This window comes from Chlamydotis macqueenii, chromosome 24, assembly GCF_036417535.1.
Source record: "Chlamydotis macqueenii isolate bChlMac1 chromosome 24, bChlMac1.mat, whole genome shotgun sequence".
In the NCBI taxonomy this organism is placed as follows: domain Eukaryota; kingdom Metazoa; phylum Chordata; class Aves; order Otidiformes; family Otididae; genus Chlamydotis; species Chlamydotis macqueenii.
In genome coordinates this window covers 6,219,827-6,225,799 of record NC_141579.1, presented here as the reverse complement: position 1 = coordinate 6,225,799, position 5,973 = coordinate 6,219,827, and positions in this window count along the sequence as shown.

Here is a 5,973-nt window from a genome sequence, read left to right as displayed (position 1 = left end):
GCATTTGCTGTGGGGTCTTTTTTTTTTTTTTTTTTTTTAAGGATGGGGGAGGAAGAAGAAAACCAGAGCGACATTTTCACACAAAGCGTGATCACAGATATCAAATCAAAATTAATCTCTGACCATTTAGATGACGGTTCAGGGGAGAGAGAGAAAAGAGAAGCAGGGACATGAGTTTTCTCCCATCACCCGTTGGCATTCCGTGCCCTCGGCAGAACTTGGGGGGCTGCAAGAGAGAGAAACCAAGATGTGCACAAATAAATGTGTAAATAAATCAGGATATAATATGATTACTACAGTGCTGGTTTTTCACCGTGTCACATTAATAATAATAATAGCAGCACAATATTGCCAGATACCAGCGGGATTAAACATCAAATTAATATTTAGCACGGTCAGGATTAAGCAGAAGTAACAGCTTTATGATGAGGATCTGAAACTGCTGCAGATAATGACTGATTATGCTCCTGCAGAGGAAGAATTATAAGTACTTAAGGACAAATAACCTTCCCAAAGTTGTCAGCAGCATAAAGCAGAAAAGCACCAAGAAGACCAATAAATCGTCCGCTGTGATGGGGCTGCCTGGTTTCGGGACAGAGAAGCAAGGTGAGGGAGGATGTGACGGCTGGCTCCAACAGATGAAACAACGGCTGCTTGGCTCCATGTCCACAGCTACCAAAGCTTCAGGGAAAAGTTAAACTTCTGAGCAAAAAGGGAAAAAACATCCTCCTCAAGGTGCTGCTGCACAACGGAACAAGGCAGACTGCTCTCTCTGCGTGGGACTTCTGTCCCTTGTATGCACAGACCTTGCTTATCTGGAAGCATTTTAACTGTGACTTGGCAAAGCCTCGCCTTTCTGCCGGTTCCCAGCTCATTAGGATTGTCTTCATGGAGCTTGCCACCTCCTCCGGGCTCCTCTCAACGGTCTATTTTTCACACACATTTATTTTCTCCAAAACTGCTATCCCTTGCCAACGCGCAGCAAGGCAGAGGCAGCAGATCTGTTCTGTTGTGTGGAGCTGAGACAGAGACAATCCCGGGGGGAATCCCCCGCGGCCGCTGGCTGCAGGGTGGGAGACGGAGCAGCGCCCGGTTCCTGCGAAGCACCGCGGGCGTTCGCGATGTTCTCCAGAGGGACACTTTGCCACCGGCCAGCTCGCCCAAGGCCTGTCAGGGGTGCTGGTAGCCTGAAATTCCATCCGTCAGAGACAAATACGTTGCCAGATTCATGCCGTAATGGCCGCACTTACAGGAGCACAGTAATTCCATTGCATATGTGAATACACCTGCTGAAAAGCCAGTCTATAGGTACTCAGATTGCTCAATAAAAGAAAATAAACGTGGGACCCTAACTGCAACGTTTCCCTGTGTAAGCTGGAAATTCATGGTCTTGTTAATGCAGCAAACGTGACTCTCCGAGTGTATCAGGAGCACGCAGTTCCCCCAAAGGCGCACTCACGCAGTAGAACACAGCGATACGAAGTGCATCCATGTAATCACAGCACCTAAACACACTTGCTAAAGAAAAAAAAAAAAATCAAATACATTCATGATGTGCGTGTACCACATCCTCTCTGTTTCCCCTGCACATCACCACCATTTAAAAAGTTTCTTGCCGTATGCTCTGGTCGATGTTGAACCCAAGCGCCTCACAAACCCCGAAGAGGAGGAGCGCATCGCGCTCCCGGGTCTCAGCGCGCACAGCTGGGACGCCTGCGCGTGGGCAGATGCTGTTCCCCAAACCGGGATGACGAGAGCAGCCCTCCTCCTCGGGAACGGCGCTCTTCGGCGGGCACTGCTGCCGCTGGGCTTCGGTCTCCTGGGCTGGAACCGGGCCGGGGAGACGCAGTCCCGCGGGACCGTCTGCTTTAAATGCCTGGGCTGGAGCAAACCCGCCGCCCAGCACGTCCCCAGCGTCCCTCACAGGCTGTCAGATGCCTAGACCCTCACCACAGCCGATCGGATCAATGTGGGCTTCACCTTGAAACGCACAGCGCCCAGGCCCATTTCTGCAGACGGCGTTGCGCATCTTTGCGCCCGCCTCGGGAGAACCCACGAACCGCAGGCGCTTTTGTTGAGGCCAGAGCAAGGACTGGAACTGCTGACGCTCGCTGCAGTCCCGCTTTGCCTCACGCCCAGCGTCCTCTCAGGGCTGTAACGAGCGCTGGACCATTTCATACGTTCCCAGACAATCTCCCAAACAGAACGCATACGTTTAGCTCCCGTCAGTCTGTATCCCCCTTCCCTTTCTATTTCGCAGCCGAGGGTCGGCTGCGCTGTGAGGAAGCCGCAATGGCCAACTTCGTTTTGGCCCAGAGACACGGTGGGTACATCCCACCCCGTTCCGCTCAGCATCGGAAGCGTGGCTCACCGCTGCCGCAGGCCACGCGTCTCTGAGTGCAGAGGGGAGCAGGACGCTTTGGCCTTTTGCTCTTTTTTTCCAGATGTCTGCGGATAAACGGGGGATTCTGACCTTACACAGAAAAGTGAAACTGAGGCACAGAGAGGTTCGTAAGCTGCTGGCTCTAAGGCGTGCCCTGAAAGTCAGGGTGTTCACGGCCCTTTCTGACGCCAGCGAGGGCTGGGTGGCACTTACGGAGTAGGGCCAGAGCATCGGTCTGGCAGGCAGGCGGTCCAGCCGACACGTTTCCAAGCCGCCGGATTTGACATTCCTCCTTTTTATTGCTGCATCTTCTTTCACTTCCCCCTAGCTGGGAAGAATTTCAGATAAACACTGCTTGACATTTCAGAGTATGAAGTTTTTTGTTCCCTGTAATTACTCCAAATCTCCAAGAAAGCCTTAGGCAGCTCTCAGCCTGGATTTCTCTTGCCAGCTGGAGTCCCCTGCCTTTCCGTCAGGGATGCAGGCTGTATGTGCTCATCGCCTCTCCCCGAGGTTTGGGTTCAAGCGAGGGCTGAAACGCTTTTCCAGTGAAGTACGCACTGCTGATGGGAAGGATAAGCAAAACAGGAGGAAGGAGGAGGTTCCAGGGGGCAAAACGTTACCAGACAGAGTCTCTTGGGGGCCAGATTGAAATAAATATTTGGGAAATCTTTTTCCTGGGATGCACGAGAGTCCATGCGCTCCGCAGTGCAGAAGGGCAGAGGGGTACGGAGAGCCGCAGCGGCTGGTATTTTAAGGAAGTTGTATAAGGGATGGCTGATGTTATGGGCATACAGGGCATGGATGCCTGCAGCCGTCCAACCCAGCTTACCAAGGCTGGCCCCCGCTCCCTCCCGGGCCCAAAATACACGTCTAGCTCTCACCGGAGTGGGCACTGGCCAGCATGGCCAGAAGATGCTGGGCAATGCAGAAAAGCCAAAAGCAGTCAGGTCAATGGAAGTGTCCTTCAGGAGTGCCAGCCCCGGGCACGCCACACGGCTCAGGAGACCGAGTGCGGCGGGACGTTTGTCAAACCTCGCAACGTGCTAGTGAGAGTTGATTCTGTTACAGCGTTAGTAATGAAAGGGAAGCTGACGGTAACTCCTCACCGCATCTTCTCTTTGCCTCTCCGTCTGTCTCAGGCTCTAAAATTAAGATTAAAACAATGAAAACCAGAAAGAAATCAAGATACACAGAGAGAAGGAGTGGCCCGGGGCAAAATGAGGAAGGGGAAATTCAAGGGCACCGAGTAAAGCCCTAGTTTTTGAAAACCGCGCGCTGCATGCAGCAGTGGTGTTTACGGCTCCACTGCCTCCCGTCCCAGCCGGGCATTGATCAGCCCAATACCCGTTCAGAGCACTTACAGGACAGTGTTAAGCCACAAACGAAAATTTAGATCTGCAACAGCCTGGAAGGGCGAGAGCTGGATGGCGTTGTGGCACCAAGGCAAGAAGAAAAGCGCGACGTCAGGCTGCCAAGACTGAGGAGAAGGAAAATCGGTTTCCTCGTTTGCCGGTCACTCACAGGTTTGGGATTATCTAGCTTTCCTGCAACACTGTGCGAGTACGTTTCATTTTATTGATTGCTCGCTAACTGTGATTTATTCACTGTACCCAAGGCAGTCTGGGCAATGAGTTCGGCTCCTCTGGCTCCAGCTGGCTGCTGCCCGTTGGAGAATCGGCCCTTCAGACCTGCTCTTATCTCCCAGCCCTCCTGCCAGAGACACTCCTGACCCATCCCGCTTTAATTTGGGCTCTTTTTTTCTCATCTTTGTCCCGTCTCCACTAAGTGATGGAAGAAGAGTTGCAGAGCTTGCGTGCGGAGGGTTGTAATTGATGGGCCAGCCTGCAAGAGTGTTTACTACAACATCGTAATTAACCTGCCACGCAACCAGACTGCGGCGGTCGGGAGCCGTGATTCACGGCCGACACGAGGCCCCCAGCAGCACATAAGCAGCGACTCATGCCTCTTCCACTTAGCTAATCAAATGAAAATACAAGAAATTAAGTCTTCAATTAATCTTCCTCTCCCCCTGAGGCTTGCCTGTGGTGCTGAGCAGATCCACATCCAGCTGCCAGGAGCCAAGAGGGAGAGGGAAGCGGGCTGGGAAGAGGCAGCTCAGATATTTTGCTGAAATATCAACAGTAAGCCAGAGAGAAAAGTCCAGTTTGTGGTTTAGGCTGTGACTAAAAAGTTCATTTTCAGGTGCTCACTGTAACGTTACTAGCTATCGGAAGCCACTTCATACAAGTAAGTTCATCAAAATCTCAAGCGCATTCACAAATGTAAATACGTGACCTCAAAATTAAACACTTTTCTTACAGCTTGGCCAGGCCAAGCCCAGCACAAGGCCGGGTGAGGAGGAAGGAAGCCCGATGCTGTGCGAGAGAGCGGCTCCCCGTACAACCAGAGAGGCTGGCCAAAAGTCAAACCCGCTGCCAGTGCGGGCGGACATGGTGCTCCACCACCCTCATCCACAGTCACGGGAGCGTGAAGTAGATCTCCTTTACCTCTAGATGGCTTCCCAGGTCAGGGCACTAAGCTGGGTTTAGTCACAGATAATAGGTTTATTCCCAGAAAATCAACCAGAGGACAGTTCGTCTGCTCTGCTGGTTGGCCACCAAAGGCAATGAGAACGAAGGTAAAGGAAACATGGAATTAGCTTCCATCATGCGAATCCATGAAGTTACAGAACTACGGACGGCTTTACCAGGCATTGTCTTCCATGCGGATGAGACAGTGCTGCCGGGTTCCACGGGAATCAGGCGAGTGGAATTAATCTGAGTGAACAAGACTCAGTATCTCCCACCCAGATTCGACATCTTTGATCTTTGCTGAGAAGGAGAACCACTTGTACTAAAACTGGTGAACAGCAAAAGCCCTTTTTCTCGTTTACTGGAGGTGTATCCAGCCAGACCCTGAATGAAAGCAACTCCCTGATCTCTGGGAAGTGCCCTGCTCACCTGGAAGCGTGCTTCTGGTGTTTGTACCGGTTTGGGCTGGGGGATGAATTACACTTGAACATGTGACTAGCAAGGGCAACGCATCTCTGTCTGACAGGACTTAGAGACTGGAAAACTGAATATAAAACCTTAAGACAAGGTAGCCTGGAATAGCGACTGCAGGGAACAAGGCCAGTGAATCTATATTTAACGTTAGAGGTGTGACAAAACAGCTCACGGCCTGAGCAAGGGGATTAGCTAGACGGAAAATGATTCCTGAAAGATAACAACTCCGTTTAGGCTTGTGACTTTTTGCACAAGGCTTTGTGTGAAAAGAGCTTCAGCCTTGGACGGAGGCAGCTCTGAGCAATTCCTTCCCTCCCAAAAGCCAGCATCCACAGGCAGCGGGGTGAAGAGCTCTCCCTCCTGCCTGCACACACAGAGAAACGTGGGCTGGCAATTAAAGTCCGGATTTAAAATATAAATGAGTTTGCGCTTGATTGCCATGCGTCAGTTGCAGAGCAAATCATGTATATGCATGACTCTGCATGCTCACGTGAAGCACGGGCTGATCCTCTTCCTTTGGAGCCAGAGACATCCCCCGATTCCTGGTCAGGACATTCCTCTGTCTGCGTGCCTTGCGGCAGC